We start from the raw sequence: 20,658 nt of genomic DNA, 5'->3' as shown, positions 1-20,658 counted from the left end.
GGTGTGTGTGATGTCCTTAGGTTAGTTAGGTTTACGTAGTTCTAAGTTCTAGGGGACTTATGACCTAAGATGTTGAGTCCCATAGTGCTCAGAGCCATTTGAACCATTTTTTGTGTTTGAACCCTACGTAGCTGTACCAGTACTGGTGCCAGAGGCGTCACGTCACTACACAATTAACGACTTCATTCCTATAAAGGTGAGCACCCGCACGGTAAACAGTTTTCCGTCTACACTGGCTCAAGTAACGAAAGTTTAATTATAACCATCCTGTACTCTGAGTTGGTCAATTTGATAATATACTTCAGTCACTAAAATCAATAGTTATGCTTAGAGAAAATGCTCGCGAGATCGAACATTTGTGACGATTTATAACACGAATAAAGCGTTCTCGGTTTTCAAGCCGCGTCAATTCGAATAAAATCATCGAGCTTCCGATGACCATCTCCATCGTCGTCTGGAGTTCACTGACTGCCGGGGCTGCTACGGTTTCTCGCTTATATAGGCATGATGACATCATCAGCAGCCAGAAAGACCCAATGTGGTGTGCTCGACCCGGGCAGCTAGCGGAGCTATTGCCCGTGGCAGCACCGGTGACGTAAGGTGATGCCAGGGGCAGGCGCCACGTTTGAAACTGCCGATCCCGCGTCGCGCATCTGTCTTTGCTTTCTTTCGATGTCCATCGCCCACCCCCATGCCACGCTAAGTGTGTTCCCCTGGTGTCTGTTGAAATTGTTGTTGTTTAAACGAATCTCGGCCGCTTCCTTTATAACGGAGTCCCAATATGTAGATGTATTTTCGAACTCTATTTTCTGTCGGTTTTCTAGGCAATGCTCCATTTGTTTTATGTGGTGCTCGTGCTCAGCACAACGCTCCGAAGCCGTGTGAATTGTTTGTCCGATATACATGCTGCCACATTCACGAGGCACACCATACACGCTGGACACTCGAAGATCAATGTCGTCTTTAAGGGGCTCCGGAAAGGCTCAAAATCATGAAAAGTTCAATTTTTACTTTTTTGCGTTTTCTGAATCTGCAGACTATTACCTTTTAATAGATATATAATTTATTCAATTCCGAAGACTACAACTATTTTTAAATTTTTTTTGAAATGTGTTCTACATGGCCGTGACCCACTGTGGCGCTGTTAAACTGCTGTCAAATGGTGTTATTATTAACGTCCGTGTTCATCAGGTACATTTTAGTGATGTGAGATAAAGTATGTGTTGTGGCTAAACCTATTTTCAGAGACTTAGCAGCACCTGAACTGTTGAAAAAGTGTATTCACGGAAAAACTCAAAACCCCAATGAAAGTGTAAATAGTGTTATATGGTCGAAAATCCCCAAGACTGTATTTGTTGGAATAGTAACACTTCACTTTGGTGTGTATGATGCTGTTGCGACTTTCAATGATGGCAACATTGTAAGGTGCAAGGTATTTAGAAATATAGGAATGAAGATAGGTTCTAACATGGTACGAGCGATGCTTGCTTTAGACAAGGAACGCCTTCGGGCTGCAGACAGGGCTGTAAAGAGTCTAGAAGTACAAGCAAGAGTAAACAGCGGGAGGAACAAGAGGAAGCTGGAGGAGGAGTTTGCAGAGGATGAAGATAATCCATCCTATGGACCTGGAATGCACTAAAAAGTTAATCCAATCTTTGTCGCTCGATTCCCAAAACTTTTACTTTCTCATACTAATTACATGTTTTCTAAGGATCTTCCAAACATATTTGTTTCAAACTTTCAGTAAATGTTACACAGTACCTTCTGCATAATTTAACACAGCCTTTTTCCAAAAAACTGTATATTTTTGAATATATAAATAAAAAATTGCAAAAAAATGTTGTGAATTTTCATTACAATTGAAAAAAAATCATATTTAATAACTGAACTAAAATTTTGTAAAATCCCTGTGTTAAGTTGTAGCCCATATTCCAATAAATAATCTGTAAAAAGTTCAGCTTCCTACCTCAAATACTTTGTGAGGAAAGATGTAATTTATAAGCGTTATTTTAACATTGCAAGTATAGGGCGTTCCGGAGCCCCTTAACAGGGCGCAACATATCTCGTATATTGGGGGCGGGGCGGAACACTGGTCTTAGCCCATGTTTCTGCAGCAGACGTCCTAACGTGGTGCAAGTTCCCCCACAGTATGGCAGGAATGCAGTCCGTTTGGCCTCTTCTACTTATTCACTATATGTCTTTCGTCGGCGGCCCTTGAAAGCGTTTGCGATGTCTTTTGCTGTGTCCATTTTCCCCGAAAACACTTTTTAAGTTCTGCAATTCAGACTGTAGTGGCCGTCGTCAGAGATAATCTTGGCTCTATGAACCAACGTGTTCAGGACCGCTTTCTTGTGTACGGGGTGGTGGAAACTATTGGTGTTCAAGTACCGATCAGTGTTTTCGTTTCCGGTACACTGAATGACCAAGCTGACCTCCTGCCTTCCGCTCAGCCAAAACATCCAAGAACGGTAGCTTGCCGTTCTTCTCCATCTCGACGGTAAATTTAATATTGGGATGGACACCATTCATTTAAAACACGCGATTTGCATTTCAATTTTGATCAGTATATACGCCCAGGACGTTTGAACAATTCAATTGAACTCTCAACTTTAACTTGTTGCTACGAATTTTTGACCTGCTGTCTGGAAACTCTAGAAACGTCGTACATATTCAATAATCATGGTGATACGCAATGATTTATATTCTGTATGTAGCAATAAATTACGTTAACAGTAACCATTGCTAATATTAATGTAGAATCCAAACAGAAAATTGACAATAAGAATCAAATATAAGAAACAGAAAAATAGAAGGAATTAACTGAAGTTCCAAGTGAATAACTTCCAGCTTATATTACTAGACAAGGTTCTGGCAGCTTCGGAATTACTCGAAGTCTACATACACTCCTGGAAATTGAAATAAGAACACCGTGAATTCATTGTCCCAGGAAGGGGAAACTTTATTGACACATTCCTGGGGTCAGATACATCACATGATCACACTGACAGAACCACAGGCACATAGACACAGGCAACAGAGCATGCACAATGTCGGCACTAGTACATTGTATATCCACCTTTCGCAGCAATGCAGGCTGCTATTCTCCCATGGAGACGATCGTAGAGATACTGGATGTAGTCCTGTGGAACGGCTTGCCATGCCATTTCCACCTGGCGCCTCAGTTGGACCAGCGTTCGTGCTGGACGTGCAGACCGCGTGAGTCCCAAACATGCTCAATGGGGGACAGATCCGGAGATCTTTCTGGCCAGGGTAGTTGACTTACACCTTCTAGAGCACGTTGGGTGGCACGGGATACATGCGGACGTGCATTGTCCTGTTGGAACAGCAAGTTCCCTTGCCGGTCTAGGAATGGTAGAACGATGGGTTCGATGACGGTTTGGATGTACCGTGCACTATTCAGTGTCCCCTCGACGATCACCAGTGGTGTACGGCCAGTGTAGGAGATCGCTCCCCACACCATGATGCCGGGTGTTGGCCCTGTGTGCCTCGGTCGTATGCAGTCCTGATTGTGGCGCTCACCTGCACGGCGCCAAACACGCATACGACCATCATTGGCACCAAGGCAGAAGCGACTCTCATCGCTGAAGACAACACGTCTCCATTCGTCCCTCCATTCACGCCTGTCGCGACACCACTGGAGGCGGGCTGCACGATGTTGGGGCGTGAGCGGAAGACGGCCTAACGGTGTGCGGGACCGTAGCCCAGCTTCATGGAGACGGTTGCGAATGGTCCTCGCCGATACCCCAGGAGCAACAGTGTCCCTAATTTGCTGGGAAGTGGCGGTGCGGTCCCCTACGTCACTGCGTAGGGTCCTACGGTCTTGGCGTGCATCCGTGCGTCGCTGCGGTCCGGTCCCAGGTCGACGGGCACGTGCACCTTCCGCCGACCACTGGCGACAACATCGATGTACTGTGGAGACCTCACGCCCCACGTGTTGAGCAATTCGGCGGTACTTCCACCCGGCCTCCCGCATGCCCACTATACGCCCTCGCTCACAGTCCGTCAACTGCACATACGGTTCACGTCCACGCTGTCGCGGCATGCTACCAGTGTCAAAGACTGCGATGGAGCTCCGTATGCCACGGCAAACTGGCTGACACTGACGGCGGCGGTGCACAAATGCTGCGCAGCTAGCGCCATTCGACGGCCAACACCGCGGTTCCTGGTTTGTCCGCAGTGCCGTGCGTGTGATCATTGCTTGTACAGCCCTCTCGCAGTGTCCGGAGCAAGTATGGTGGGTCTGACACACCGGTGTCAATGTGTTCTTTTTTCCATTTCCAGGAGTGTATAAACCAGTTGTTGTTGCCATATTCTACATTTCTCGCAGTGACAAGTGCGTGCCCCGGAAATCCTCGATTACCTGTGTGGGTGGCTATAGCATTCTTTATATTTAACGAAAATTTGTATGTGCCTACCATTGTCTACAATGGAGGGAACGCTTCTACATCTACATACATACACTGCAATCCACCATACGGTGCGTGGCGTAGGGTACCTCTTACCACAACTAGCATCTTCTCTCCCTGTTCCACTCACAAACAGAACGAGGGAAAAATGACTGCGTATATGCCTCTGTACGAGCGCTAATCTCTCTTATCTTTGTAGTCTTTCAGCGAAATGAAAGTTGGCGGCAGTAAAATTGTACTGCAGTCAGCCTCAAATGCTGGTTCTCTAAATTTCCTTAGTAGCGATTCACGAAAAGAACGCCTCCTTTCCTCTAGAGACTCCCACCCGAGTTCCTGAAGCATTTCCGTAACACTCGCGTGATGATCAAACCTACTAGTAACAAATTTAGCAGCCCGCCTCTGAATTGCTTCCATGTCCTCCCTCAATCCGACCTAGTAGGGATCCCAAACGCTAGAACAGTACTCAAGAATAGGTTGTATTAGTGTTTTATAAGCGGTCTCCTTTATAGATGAACCACATCTTCCCAAAATTCTACCAATGAACCGAAGGCGACTATCCGCCTTCCCCACAACTGCCTTTACATGCTTGTCCCACTTCATATCGCTCTGCAATGTTACCAAATATTTAACCGACATGACTGTGCTAAGCGCCACACTACTAATGGAGTATTCAAACATTACAGAATTCTTTTTCCTATTCTCTACATTAATTTACATTTATCTATATTTAGAGTTAGCTGCCATTCTTTACACCAATCACAAATCCTGTCCAAGTCATCTTGTATCCTCCTACAGTCACTCAACGACGACACCTTGCCGTATACCACAGCTTCATCAGCAAACAGCCGCACATTGCTATCCACCCTATCGAAAAATCATTTATGTAGATAGAAAACTTCAGCGGAGCTACCACACTTTCCTGGGGCACTCCAGATGATACCCTCACCTCCGATAACACTCACCATCGAGGACAACGTACTGGGTTCTATTACTTAACAAGTCTTCGAGACACTCACAAATACTTGGGCACCAATCCCATATGCTCGTACCTTAGTTAGGAGTCTGCAGTGGGGCACCGAGTCAAACGCTTTCCGGAAGTCAAGGAATACAGCATCCGTCTGATACCCTTCATCCATGGTTCGCGAGATATCATGAGAAAAAAGGGCGAGTTGTGTTCCGCAGGAGCGATGCTTTCTAAAGCTGTGGTGATGCATGGACAGCAACTTGTCTGTCTCAAGGAAATTCATTATATTCGAACTGAGAATATGTTCGAGAATCCTGCAACAAACCGATGTTAAGGATATTGGCCTGTAATTGTGAGGATCCGTCCTTCTACCCTTCTTATATACAGGCGTCACCTGCGCTTTTTTCCAGTCGGTCGGGACTTTACGTTGGGCAAGAGATTCGCGATGCTTCTTGTGATCTGTTGAGGTTATTTTGATATTCAGAGCGTCCACTTGATCTTATGGACTGAAAGTTAAGCAGCTGCCTTTTACATATTCTGTGCGCAATCATGGTAGCTGTAGTCCACAACTTTTGTAGATCGCAGTCAAATTGTCCGCAGTCTCTCCCTTTACCTGAAAAAGGGGGAACTGAAAACGACATGGTGAGCGGAACGTTCCTCTCCACATTCACAGATTGGTGTGTTACTTCATCCCTCTCCATATAAATGTTTGGGATATGGACCGTGAACTGTTAATACGTGTACCATGCCTCGCAATGTCGCGCAATTTGAGCCTGTTCCTGGTACTTGGGAATATGTTGTACACCTGCCTGCAGTACTTCTAGTGTCCCAGTCGGACTGTTAGTCGTCTAACTTCCAGGCTAGTAAATATTTTTTATCAGTAATATGACTGTCCGTCTCCGGTAGCTGAATGGTCAGCGTGGCGGATTGTTAATCCTCTGGGTCCGGGTTCGATTCCCGGCTGGGTCAGGGAATTTTCTCCGCCCAGGGGCTAGGTGTGTGATGAACTCATCATCCTATCATCCTCATGGACTGGAGGTCATCGAATTGGCGTCAAATTGAAAGACCGGCGAACGGCCTGCCCGTACGCGTGCTCTGGTCGCTTTAGGAGCACGCGTGCGTACCCGCTGGCGAACCGGCCCAAGCGGGTAGCATCATCCAGCCTCGCAGGCGCTCAGCGGCCAACGCGGCACTATGTTTTCGATTTTTTTGCAAATTGTTGCATCCTTGAGCCTCCGGTTCTAGATGTACGTCTAGCGGTTACAGAAGTCAAGGATCACACTTTATTAATAATTATAGTACAAAGTAATATCTCCAGTTATAGTTACATTTTCAGCAAGTACACCAAGTCCTTTCATCCATACGTGAATTTTTTCATCATTACTAACTTTTCTACAGGAACGGGTATACAATGAGAATGGCATATTACTATATACGTAACTAGGTCTACTTTTGGTCTTAGGATCTAATCCACAATGCCAGGTCTCGTAAGCGGTGACATCTCGATCAGCGAAAGATTCAAGTCGAGGAAGTGAGGCATTCTCACAACCAACAATGTCAAGGGTCAACTTTACGTTGGATGTTGCTATTGGAAATTCTGGTAGTGGTTGGTTTACGCTAGCCATTGTTCGTTGTGAGAATGCCTCACAAGTAATATGACTTACTGTGATCTCTTACACACGACTATATTCAGGGCCGGCCTTAGCCATCCAGGTGCCCCGGGCGAGTCGTCCAGTTGGCGCCCTTTATTGTATAAATAGCGAACCTGGCAGTGCTTTGCAACACGGTATATGACTGTTTTCTAGAAATCGTCTTAAGTGGTTAATGGCGTCATCTTATGATCATAACATGGTTTTTTCCATCGTAAATTTGAGTATTTTATTTTTTTAAATGGAAATGAAATCCAAATAATCTGAAAGCCCGCTAAGACGCCCCATGTGAGTCTTGTGTAGCCTGTGACGTCAGTCCAGCATGCTGCTGTCGCTGCCGTAACAGTCAGTATAGCAGTGATATATTCTTTGGGCATTCACGTTTTGGGAAATTGTCTAAAAATATTGCGTAGTACTGCACTGTACATCTACAACAACTCCAGAAAATTGTTTTTGCGTGTTCCAAACAAAGAAAAGATGCGTAAAATGTGGTTGAAACAGGCTCGTATATCCCAAATATTTCTTTTCTTTTCTGAAGCACCCCTGTACTAAAGCGAACAAAACAAAACAAAAATTATTCAAATTGGTCAAGCCATTTCTTTGGTTTGGTGAGACTAACACACAACAATTTATTTTTATATATAGGAGGTAATATGTATAACGAAAAAACACTAATTTTGAATCGGGTACCATATTTTTATTGAATTTAATATAACTGTAAGCCATAAACCTATATTTTCTGTCAGTCATCTGAACACAAAACATATTACGCCTAATGAAAAACAGTTATAAACGACTAAAATTTTACTTTTCTCGCTTTTCCGTCGGCAAAGTCTCTGATCAGATTAGCAAAGTCCAGGTTTTCTGCAACTTCATTTTCAATGGACAGTGAGGCGAAACTGGTTAGTCTTGTTTGAGACATTGTAGACCGCAAGTACGTTTTTAACAACTTCAGTTTGGAAAAACTGCGTTCGCCGCTTGTGACAGTCACTGGTATTGTTAGCAAAATACGTAACGTTATCCAGATGTTGGGATATAACTCTTGAAGATTATGCTTTTTTATGAAGTTTAAGGCTTCAATAGGCGTTGCCTGGCTGTCTTCGAGATAGTATTGCAGGCCTAAAATTTCGTCGCATAGCAAATTTCCACCAATATCTGACTTCATGTTGACAGTTAACTTTTCTTGTAATTTAGAACAGCATTGTATTAGTTCTTCTTTATTTTGATTTTTTTTAATGTCAAACAAGAAACTCCACGTCGCAGAAAATTCTTGCATCTGTTCAAATCTTTCTTTCATGGATATGTGCACGGTGTCCAACAGTGCATTGAAAAACTCTACTTTAAACTTCTTTTTTGGGTCAGTTATTTGATCATCAACAGCCTCTTCACCCGGCCTGCGTTTAATACGTCTTAATCGCATTTGTGGTTTAAATAATGGCTGCGTATCAAGATCCGAAGCCAGTTCAGTTGCTGTTACAATAGCTTGTTCGAAACCTGTTTGTCTATATGTTTCCAAATAAGAGCAACATTTGTCAAGGATTCCCATAAACTCGACAAAGTTGATTGTGGGTGACTGACTTGCTTTACTCACAACGTTAATTTGAAACAGAACATCATACCATGTCACGAGAGAAACAATGAAGCTGAAGTCTTTTAATTGTACTCCTAGTGTTGTCGCTTCGTGTGACACCGCAGCATCGCTTTGTTCAGTAGCATCGGCCAAGGAAACCAAAGCGTCATGCATTTCGCATAACTGATAACGAACCGCTTTGACGCTATCAATTCGAGCTTCCCAGCGTGTGTCACTTACATTTTTCACGGTGTATATCTTCAAATGGTCTGTCAAAATTTTCCATCTATTTACCGATGCAGCAAATAGATTAAACATTTTTTGTAACATTCCGAACAGTGTCACGGATTTTACTGATGATTTTGCCGCATCACACAATACCAAATTATAACTATGGCATCCACATGGCACAAAAAAATCTAGTGGATTTAACTTCTTAATTCTGTTCTGGACGCCTTTATTTTTCCCCTTCATGTTCGCGCCGTTATCGTAGCCCTGCCCTCTGCAGTCTTTAATGTTAAGGTCAAGATCACTCAATGTTTTTAAAATGCTTTCTGTGAGGTCTTCACCGGTTGTATCATCTATTTGCAGAAATGAGATGAAATGTTCTTTTACACTTACGCCATCCTCTGTTATGTCGGCGCATCTTAAAGTTACAGAAAGTTGTTCTTTGTGGCTTATATCTGGAGTACAGTCAGCTATGATTGCATAATACTTTCAACCCTTTATGCGGGATACGATTGTAGACATGACGTGTGATGCCATGAGTTCTATTAATTCATTTTGTATATTTTTGCCGCAATAATGGTCAGCCAAATCACCATTCAATGCCAGTCTGACGTGCTCTTCCATGATTGGATCAAACTTTGCCAATAACTGTAAAAGACCTAAGAATTTTCCATTATTTGGGGTAAATAATTTATCTGATAACCCTCTGAATGCCATATTATTTTCAGCCAAATACAAAGTAATGTGCATCAATCTTTGAAGCACATTGCTCCATCGTAAACTTTCTTTAGAAATTAGCTTTTGATCTTCCTTGTCAATAGTTAATCCAGCTTTAAACCTGATTTCAGCTTCAGTCCATTGAGTAAATGCTTTTTTGTGGTTAGGACTATTTTCATGCAGTTTCAGAGCTTCACTTAAATGTTTCCAATTTTTGAAACCCACAGTGGTAGTCAAATTAGTAGTTGACTTTAAATCAAACAGTCGACAACAAAAGCAAAAGACACTGTCGTTTGATACAGAATAAACTAGCCACCGTCGTCTGATAGTTTCTTCGTTTGATAGTTTTCTTGTGTAATGAGTTGAAGAGAAATGACGCCCATTTTCATCTTTTGGAAAGTTATTTAGACATACTTGTGAGGGTCCACATATTATAATGCGATCTATATCTCTAGCATTAAGTACTTTTGGCCACGTACCTACATCAGAAACATTGTATTCTTTTATTGCAAGAACGTTGATACTTTCATCGACCACAGATATCATGTGTTGATTTTGACTTGTAGAAATATCAGAGGATTCATGCAAAGATGTACTGTGCTGGTCAATTTGATCACCTTCAATAGGTGATTGTATATTTTTTGTGTATAATTGTTCACAGTCTGAAGAAATATTTGCTGATACATGGACTTTTGATTCAATATCTGAAGTATTTGCCTTAGAATTTCCTTTAAGGTACTTATAAATATTCATGTGCTTTTTAGTTTCTTCAAGAATTTTTTCTTTTTCAGCTTTTCTTTTCCGATTTTCTGAACCAGAAAGCTTTTTTTAAATCATTTCCTTCTCTTCTTGCATGATTTAATAATTTGACAAATTATTGCTTGGACACTGCTCTATTTCGCGACCACACTATTCGATCTATAACAAATAAAGAAATTCACCTATCAGTAGACGTAACTAGAAAAAAACCTGAACTGAATGATAAAAATGTTTTTCGCACCTACCAGAAAATTAAAATGTTGACACAGTCACGACACTCGTTTCACTCACAATTATTCAGCCACGAAAACATGACCGCTGCCTCCGACTCTTACTGACAATTACTGACATGCGGGTGCAAATCGTAGCGCTGCCAACATATGCAGTCTAACAAACATTGTGTGGCGCTGTATTATTTCAGTAAGTTAGGGGAGAATTCTCTATGAATACAGTGCACGCATTGCATGATCTATTAATTAATGTACATGAGTCATTAAGTCACAAATATTCGATATAAATACATTCGTATTGATTAAATCATAATGTAATGTATATTTCACAGTCTGTATTTTCTTTTATTTGGAGCGACCGGTAGTTTCTGTTGTAAACGAGAGATGGTGAGGCTGCATGGGCTCTTCCTTGTTGCAGTTCTTGAAACAAATAGTAGAGGCGCTTTGGTAGAGCCCGTGCTAGCCCGCGTCAAACATGGATGGTTGCAGACAATACGAAGATTGCATTCAGCATGATTTCTCTTCTGCTACCCCGAATTCATCGCGCATTCGTGAGATTAGCGACGTATGTTGAATGAGACTGAATAATATTTTTGTTTCGCGAAATGGGTGATTGTAAATTGTAATTTTTTTTTACATGCGTTTAGTACGTGGCGCCCCTTGGGCCCCGGCGCCCTGGGCGACCGCCCGAGTCGCCCCACCCTAAAGCCGGCGCTGACTATATTGTTCACGCCGCAAATAATACAGTGCTGCCCTGCAGCGTACCACGATATCCATCGGACATATCCCGAGAATCTCTAATAATCCCTCGATAGGTGTAGTGCGAAAGGCACCGTTGAGCCTCAGACGTACGCTGCGAAGATCAGTTTAGACGATGGTGCGTTGAGTTTACGTTATTACTTGATCTACCTCTTCAGTGCTACGAGGGCAGTTCAATAAGTAATGCAAAACATTTTTTTTCTCGGCCAATTTTGGTTGAAAAAACCGGAAATTTCTTGTGGAATATTTTCAAACATTCCCGCTTCGTCTCGTATAGTTTCATTGACTGCCGACAGGTGGCAGCGCTGTACGGAGCTGTTAAAATGGCGTCTGTAACGGATGTGCATTGCAAACAACGGGTAGTGATCGAGTTTCTTTTGGCCTAAAACCAGGGCATCTCAGAAATTCATAGGCGCTTGCATAATGTCTACGGTGATCTGGCAGTGGACAAAAGCACGGTGAGTCGTTGGGCAAAGCGTGTGTCATCATCGCCGCAAGGTCAAGCAAGACTGTCTGATCTCCCGCGTGCGGGCCGGCCGTGCACAGCTGTGAATCCTGCAATGGCGGAGCGTGCGAACACACTCGTTCGAGATGATCGACGGATCACCATCAAACAACTCAGTGCTCAACTTGACATCTCTGTTGGTAGTGCTGTCACAATTGTTCACCAGTTGGGATATTCAAAGGTTTGTTCCCGCTGGGTCCCTCGTTGTCTAACCGAACACCATAAAGAGGAAAGGAGAACTATCTGTGCGGAATTGCTTGCTCGTCATGTGGCTGAGGGTGACAATTTCTTGTCAAAGATTGTTACAGGCGATGAAACATGGGTTCATCACTTCGAACCTGAAACAAAACGGCAATCAATGGAGTGGCGCCAAACCCACTCCCCTACCAAGAAAAAGTTTAAAGCCATACCCTCAGCCGGTAAAGTCATGGTTACAGTCTTCTGGGACGCTGAAGGGGTTATTCTGTTCGATGTCCTTCCCCATGGTCAAACGATCAACTCTGAAGTGTATTGTGCTACTCTTCAGAAATTGAAGAAACGACTTCAGCGTGTTCGTAGGCACAAAAATCTGAACGAACTTCTCCTTCTTCATGACAACACAAGACCTCACACAAGTCTTCGCACCCGAGAGGAGCTCACAAAACTTCAGTGGACTGTTCTTCCTCATGCACCCTACAGCCCCGATCTCGCACCGTCGGATTTCCATGTGTTTGGCCCAATGAAGGACGCAATCCGTGGGAGGCACTACGCGGATGATGAAGAAGTTATTGATGCAGTACGACGTTGGCTCCGGCATCGACCAGTGGAATGGTACCGTGCAGGCATACAGGCCCTCATTTCAAGGTGGCGTAAGGCCGTAGCATTGAATGGAGATTACGTTGAAAAATAGTGTTGTGTAGCTAAAAGATTGGGGAATAACCTGGTGTATTTCAATGCTGAATAAAACAACTCCTGTTTCAGAAAAAAAAAGTGTTGCATTACTTATTGAACTGTCCTCGTACAAAGCCAGTGAAGTGGCAAACACGCCGGTTCGCAAGAACTAGAGCTCTTGTTCGGCCAAAGCAACGTGAGTGCGTTGCGCTTCGTGCAGCGGTGGTCGCTCTGCACGGGCCCGGCGGCACACCTCCGTGACCCGCGTGCACAACAAACACTGTTTGCGGCCGACCCCTGACCTTTCGCAGGAAATGTCGAACCTTGCGTTTTTCCTTGCGACACGGACCCGCCGTTGACACCGTTACGTGTCTGGAAGTGTTAGAGACGGAAGTAGTTTCAGCCTTCTGGGATGAAACTAGCAACTTTCAATTAGCATTGTACGATTGCAGTATTGGCGCTAAAGCACTGGAGTACTGAATAGAACTGTGCCGCGTCGCTCATATTTAGCCGAGGCGGACTAATTTTTTGAGCTGTCGCACGGCTGGGGAGTAATTGAGCATTCTCGTCTCGGAACGACAACGTGTGCTCAGGAAAGTCGGCCAAGTGATATCATGGTGTACGGGGACGGAGTTACTCGCGAGAATTACGATTTAAAGTGTATCAAAATTCATCAAAAGAGTGAATAACCTCCTTTTGCGGAGCGGACAGCTGCGAGACGTGCAGAGAAGTCAATGAGATTCTGAAAGGTGCCGTCGGGGACCTGGAGCCATGCCGACTCCACTACCGTGGCCAGCTGGTCTAGGTTTATCAGATGAAGATCCACTGCGCGAACCTCGCTATCGAGAGGGTTCCACAGATTCTCAAAAAATGGTTCAAATGGCTCTGAGCACTATGGGAGTCAATATCTGAGGTCATCAGTCCCCTAGACGTAGAACTACTTAAACCTAACTAAAGTAAGGACATCACACACATCCATTCTCGAGGCAGGATTCGAACCTGCGACCGTAATTGCAGCGCAGTTCCGCACTGAAGCACCTAGAACCGCTCGGTCACATCGGCCGGCCACATATTCTCGATTGGTTTTAAATCAAGGCAATTTGGTGGTTAGGGTAGTACGGCAAACTAATGCTGGTGCTGTATGAACCACTCACTTGCACTGCAAGCTGTGTGTTGACGCCACTGTGTCCAGGAAAAACTAACTGCATATAGGGGGTGGACATGATGCCTGATGGTAGTTGTGTTGATCCACTGTGGCTTCCAGAATGACAAAATCACATTCGGAGCGCTACGGAAACGTTCTACAGACCATAACGCTGTTGTAGCGTGTTTTTTTCCCCTGACGTTCACGTCGTACACGCAAGTAGCCACGTGTCCGAAGGAGCATATAACGTGATTTATCTGCAGAGGCCACCTATCACCGTTCAGTGGACATCCAGTTGCGGCATTGGTGTCGAAATTCCCGCCTTCTTCACCGATGAACAGCAGTTAGCACGGGTGCACTGCTGCGGCAGACATTGTAAGCGTACTGTCATATCGCTGACTTGGTTGCGGAGCATCTTTGCGGGCAGCCAGTAGAGTCGAGCACGGGACACGGAACTGTTATGTTGCGTTGTGTGTAGCTCTGCATGTGAGAGGCATTGTTATCTTGAGTGGCACTTAAGATAGGTAAATAAATTAGTGAAATCAATGTGAAGTAGAAATTAGAAAATAAATGAAAAACTCAGTTTAGTTTAGAAGAATTACACGCTGGCAAACAGCGGGCAGAGCAGCAGTGACAGAAGAGCCAATGAGCGTGAAGTCAGCACGTTGAGAAGCCAGCGCCCTCCCCACATATGCGGAAGCTGTCGATTCAGCCGTCAGGGCGTCGCCCGACCGGCTCACGTGTTTCTCAATTGTCACACGTGAGCAAAGGCCCTCTCCTACATTCCAAGAGCCAATGACCGACGTTAAGAAGATTTTTCGAGAAGCTTTTCAACGTGACAGAAGAGGCAATGACCGTGAAGTCGTTCACCTCCAGCGAACTGAAGTGAATAAATACGCGAGACGCAGTGGGTCCGACAAGGAGAGTAGCAGTAGTTTTCAGTCAGTTTCGGTGCTGAAGACCGTCATGCTAGAGGAGACTACATCATACACAGACGCACCAACTCCGCCGCTGTAATGGAAAGGCAAGCAGCAGCCTCGCCGGCACAAGACAGAAGCTAGAAGGTATTTGAAGTCTGATCTTTACGTACCCGGGTGACTCGTGAGGACGGGAAGGAGACGGCCTCACATCAGCAGTCACCTGTGAGCTGGGATGAAGATCTGACAGCCGAAGACTGGCAAGCGGGAGTCCGTTGTTCGAGTCCGGGACACTGGCCTTCCCCCGCCAAGCCGCTCCGCTGGCCGACGCACAGCACTAACACACGCGGCCGCTTAGAGAAGAGAAACACTGGGACGCCACATCCAAGGTATCACCATCCGATGCACGACTTCGCTCTCAATAATGAAACGGGCCACCGCGCGAGGCGCGTCTCCAGTCGACTGGGCAAGACGGCGACACGAAATACACACCGCCAAGCGTAATCAGACGCCGCCGCTACCACAGCAGAAGGCTTCGCAAACGACACAGCTGCCGCTCTCTGAGCCAGAACATCCAGTAAGGAAACAGTTGTACAAAACTTTCAATAAAAGTTATCTTATGTAAAAATGATGTTTGATTCTACCTCATACCCGAGCCAAGGAAGAACCCACCCTGCCCACATGTTGTTAAGAGAGAAAAAATAATTTATTTAGTATTTTTCACCCTAACATAATGCCCTTTGCAGTAATGCTCATCCTGACAACTGACTAGCATCAAAAGAGAAAACCCAGTTACATTTAGTGTCAAAAGTGTTACAGTTAGTATGGAAGTTGAAATGGTGCTACAAGTGCTGTTACAGTAAAGTGATAAAATAAGCAAATGATTAAGAGGAAAGTGCGTCAATAAGTAATTTAAAAATGAGCAGTGCAGCTGATAACGTATTTGTGTGTCCTCTCGTTGCGTGTCTAACCGTACAGTATCAATCATCCGCGCCGTGTTCGGTCTCCAAGAATGAATCAATGTGAATCGGTGATACTATTTACCGCAAAAGAGAGTATTTAAGTGCCAGTGTCTTGTAGCGAGCTTGTGAACGTGCGTTGGATCATCGCGTTCCGCATCAACAACAATCAACCGCGCCGCGACGGTTACGCGCACGCTCGTACAACTGAGAACTGTGAAACCATCCATTAATTGGGATAAACACTTATGAAACAGAATGTAAACAGTGCAATCTGCGATTTCCTGTAATGGTCTCAGAATATACAGGGTGTTTCAAAAATGACCGGTATATTTGAAACGGCAATAAAAACTAAACGAGCAGCGATAGAAATACACCGTTTGTTGCAATATGCTTGGGACAACAGTACATTTTCAGGCAGACAAACTTTCGAAATTACAGTAGTTACAATTTTCAACAACAGATGGCGCTGCGGTCTGGGAAACTCTATAGTACGATATTTTCCACATATCCACCATACGTAGCAATAATATGGCGTAGTCTCTGAATGAAATTACCCGAAACCTTTGACAACGTGTCTGGCGAAATGGCTTCACATGCAGATGAGATGTACTGCTTCAGCTGTTCAATTGTTTCTGGATTCTGGCGGTACACCTGGTCTTTCAAGTGTCCCCACAGAAAGAAGTCACAGGGGTTTATGTCTGGCGAATAGGAAGGCCAATCCACGCCGCCTCCTGTATGTTTCGGATAGCCCAAAGCAATCACACGATCATCGAAATATTCATTCAGGAAATCAAAGACGTCGGCCGTGCGATGTGGCCGGGCACCATCTTGCATAAATCACGAGGTGTTCGCAGTGTCGTCTAAGGCAGTTTGTACCGCCACAAATTCACAAAGAATGTCCAGATAGCGTGATGCAGTAATCGTTTCGGATCTGAAAAATGGGCCAAGGATTCCTTTGGAAGAAATGGCGGCCCAGACCAGTACTTTTTGAGGATGCAGGGACGATGGGACTGCAACATGGGGCTTTTCGGTTCCCCATATTCGCCAGTTCTGTTTATTGACGAAGCCGTCCAGGTAAAAATAAGCTTCGTCAGTAAACCAAATGCTGCCCACATGCATATCGCCGTCATCAATCCTGTGCACTATATCGTTAGCGAATGTCTCTCGTGCAGCAATGGTAGCGGCGCTGAGGGGTTGCCGCGTTTGAATTTTGTATGGATAGAGGTGTAAACTCTGGCGCATGAGACGATACATGGACGTTGGCGTAATTTGGACCGCAGCTGCAACACGGCGAACGGAAACCCGAGGCCGCTGTCGGAACACCTGCTGCACTAGCTGCGCGTTGCCCTCTGTGGTTGCCGTACGCGGTCGCCCTACCTTTCCAGCATGTTCATCCGTCACGTTCCCAGTCCGTAGAAATTTTTCAAACAGATCCTTTATTGTATCGCTTTTCGGTCCTTTGGTTACATTAAACCTCCGTTGAAAACTTCGTCTTGTTGCAACAACACTGTGTTCTAGGCGGTGGAATTCCAACACCAGAAAAATCCTCTGTTCTAAGGAATAAACCATGTTGTCTACAGCACACTTGCACGTTGTGAACAGCACACGCTTACAGCAGAAAGACGAGGTACAGAATGGCGCACCCACAGACTGCGTTGTCTTCTATATCTTTCACATCACTTGCAGCGCCATCTGTTGTTGAAACTTGTAACTACTGTAATTTCGAAAGTTTGTCCGCCTGAAAATGTACTGTTGTCCCAAGCATATTGCAAGAAACGGTGTATTTCTATCGCTGCTCGTTTAGTTTTTATTGCCGTTTCAAATATACCGGTCATTTTTGAAACACCCTGTAGTTGTTCATACCAGACGTAGGACAGTGTTGTGTTTTAACGTTGAGTGGCTCCCCTGACACGCTTGCATATTTCGATAGATAATTTCAGGCAAGCCAGCAGCAGTGGGGAGCAGAACAGTACGACCGCCGCGGGATTATCAGGTACGTGGTGTGGACAGGGCGCACGGTCGAAACGACAAGCACTTTAAGGTACTCCACCCATTTGTACCCCCAGGCAGGTTACAACACACACAGCAAGGTTCGCTAAACAGTCGTTGAGGAGACTGTTGGCAGCCCCTTGGTTCATCTGGACGCTCAGTTGCTGAAAAGTGACACATCTATTCGCTCTCTTACACTTCTCTGCAGTCATTGTTCATCCCTACCATCTATTTTTTTTGTATGTACGTCCTTCTTATAGTGGGACTTCGGCTGTTGACTTACTTAATGAAGTCAAACACCAGCAGCCGTCCTCAAAAAATGGCTCAAATGGCTCTGAGCACTGTGGGACTTAAAACCTGAGGACATCAGTCCCCTAGACTTAAAACTACTTAAACCTAACTAACCTAAGGACATCACACACATCCATGCCCGAGGTAGGATTCGAACCTGCGACCGTAGCAGCAGCAGCGCAGCCGTCCTTTCGATGTTGTTTATTATGTAGCAACCAGTTTCGCTGATTCAGCACGCCATCTTCATGTCGTGGCGCTGAGGGGGTGAACTCCAATCGTATACACGATCCGATCAATGGCCTAAATCTATGACCTGGCTTACGTAGACTATTACCAACGGTTTTGCCACGGCAATGTCCTGTGCTTTCCATATTTTTGTGCGCACCCCCTCCCCCCCCTTCCCACCCCCTGAACTTATTCCGCAAGCCACCATAGAGGGCGTACGGAGGGGGGGAGGGATGGTTTTGCTGTTCCTCTCACAAATGGGGAAACGGTCTACATGCCTCCGTACGAGCCATAATTTGTTTATGCTCTTCGTCCTTACACGAAATTCACGTTATCGGTAGTAGAATTGTTTTGCAGTCAGCCGCAAAAGCTGGTTCTCTATTCATCTACATCTACACTACTGGCCGTTAAAATTGCTATGTCACGAAGATGACGTGCTACAGACGCGAAATTTAACCGACAGGATGAAGATGCTGTGATATGCAAATGATTAGCTTTTCAGAGCAGTCACACAAGGTTGGCGCCGGTGGCGACACCTACAACGTGCTGACATGAGGAAACTTTCCAACCGATTTCTCATACACAAACAGTAGTTGACCGGCGTTGCCTGGTGAAACGTTGTTGTGGTGCCGCGTGTAAGGAGGAGAAATGCGTACCATCACGTTTCTGATTGTAGCCTATCGCGATTGCGGTTTATCGTATTGCGACATTGCTGCTCGCGTTGGTCAAAATCCAATGACTGTTAGCAGAATATGGAATCGGTGGATTCAGGAGGGTAATACGGAACGCCGTGCTGGATCCCAACGGCCTCGTATCACTAGCAGTCGAGATGACAGGCATCTTATCCGCATGGCTGTAACGTATCGTGCAGCCACGTCTCGAACCCTGAGTCAACATATGGGGACGTTTGCAAGACAACAACCATCTGCACGAACAGTTCGACGACGTTTGCAGCAGCATGGACTATCAGCTCGTCTACCATGGCTGCGGTAACCCTTGACGCTGCATCATAGACAGGAGCGCCTGCGATGGTGCACTCAACGACGAACCTGGGTGCACGAATGGCAAAACGTAATTTTTTCGGATGAATCCGAGTTCTGTTTACAGCATCATGATGGTCGCATCCGTGTTTGGCGACATGGGGTGAACGCACATTGGAAGCGTGTATTCGTCATCGCCGTACTGGCGTATCACCCGACGTGATGGTATCGGGTGCCATTGGTTACACGTCTCTGTCACCTCTTGTTCACATTGACGGCACTTTGAACAGTGGACGTTACATTTCAGATTTGTTACGACCCGTGGCTCTGCCCTTCATTCGATCCCTGCGAAACCCTACGTTTCAGCAGGATAATGCACGGCTGCATGTTGCAGGTCCTGCACGATCCTTTCTGGATACAGACAGTGTTCTACTGCTGCCCTGGCCAGCACATTCTCCAGATCTCTCACCAATTGAAAACGTCTGTTCAGTGGTGGCCGAGGAACTGGCTCGTCACGATACGCCAGTCACTACTCTTGAAGAACTGTGGCATGGTGTTGAAGCTGCATGGGCAGCTGTGCATGTACACGCCATCCAAGCTCTGTTTGACTCAATGCCCAGGTGTTTCAAGGCCGTTATTACGGCCGGAGGTGGTTGTTCTGGGTACTGATTTCTCAGGATCAATGCACCCAAATTGCGTGAAAATGTAATCACATGTCAGTTATAGTATAATTTATTTGTCGAATGAATACCCGTTTATCATCTGTATTTCTTCTTGGTGTAGCAATTTTAATGGCCAGTAGTGTACATAGCAACCAGTTTCGCTGATTCAACACACCATCTTTATGTCGTGGTGCTGAGGGGGTGAACTCCAATCGTATACACGATCCGATCAGTGGCCTAAATCTATGAACTGGCTTACGTACACTATTGCCAACGGTTTTGCCACACCGTATTAGGTACGGTAATTTGCTGTGCTTGTGGCGTTTCCATATTTTTGTGCGCATCCCCCTCCCCCCTCCCCTGAACTTACTCTGCAAGCCACTATAGAGTGCATATGGAGGGAGGGGGGGGGGAGGGATGGTTTTACCTTTTGCACTCACGAATGGGGAAACGGTCTACATGCCTCCGTACGAGCTCTACAGTTTATCCTCTTCGTCCTTAAACGAAATTCACGTTATCGGCAGTAGAATCGTTTAGCAGTCAGCCGCAAAAGACGGTTCTCTATTTATCTGCATCTACATACCTATTCCGGAAGCGACTGTATAGTGCATGGTTGAGAGCGCCTTCAACCACTAGTAGTAATTTCCTTTCCAGTTTCGCTCCCAAGCAGAGAAAGGAAAAAAAACGATTGTCTATATGTCCCCGTACGTGCTCTAATTTGTCTTATCTTCACGGTTTTTGCACGTACGTCAACAGAGAATTGTTCTGCAAGCATTTTGAAATGACGATTCTCTAAATTTTCTTAATAGT

This window comes from Schistocerca cancellata, chromosome 3 (assembly GCF_023864275.1).
Source record: "Schistocerca cancellata isolate TAMUIC-IGC-003103 chromosome 3, iqSchCanc2.1, whole genome shotgun sequence".
In the NCBI taxonomy this organism is placed as follows: domain Eukaryota; kingdom Metazoa; phylum Arthropoda; class Insecta; order Orthoptera; family Acrididae; genus Schistocerca; species Schistocerca cancellata.
Note: the sequence above shows the minus strand (reverse complement) of the source record.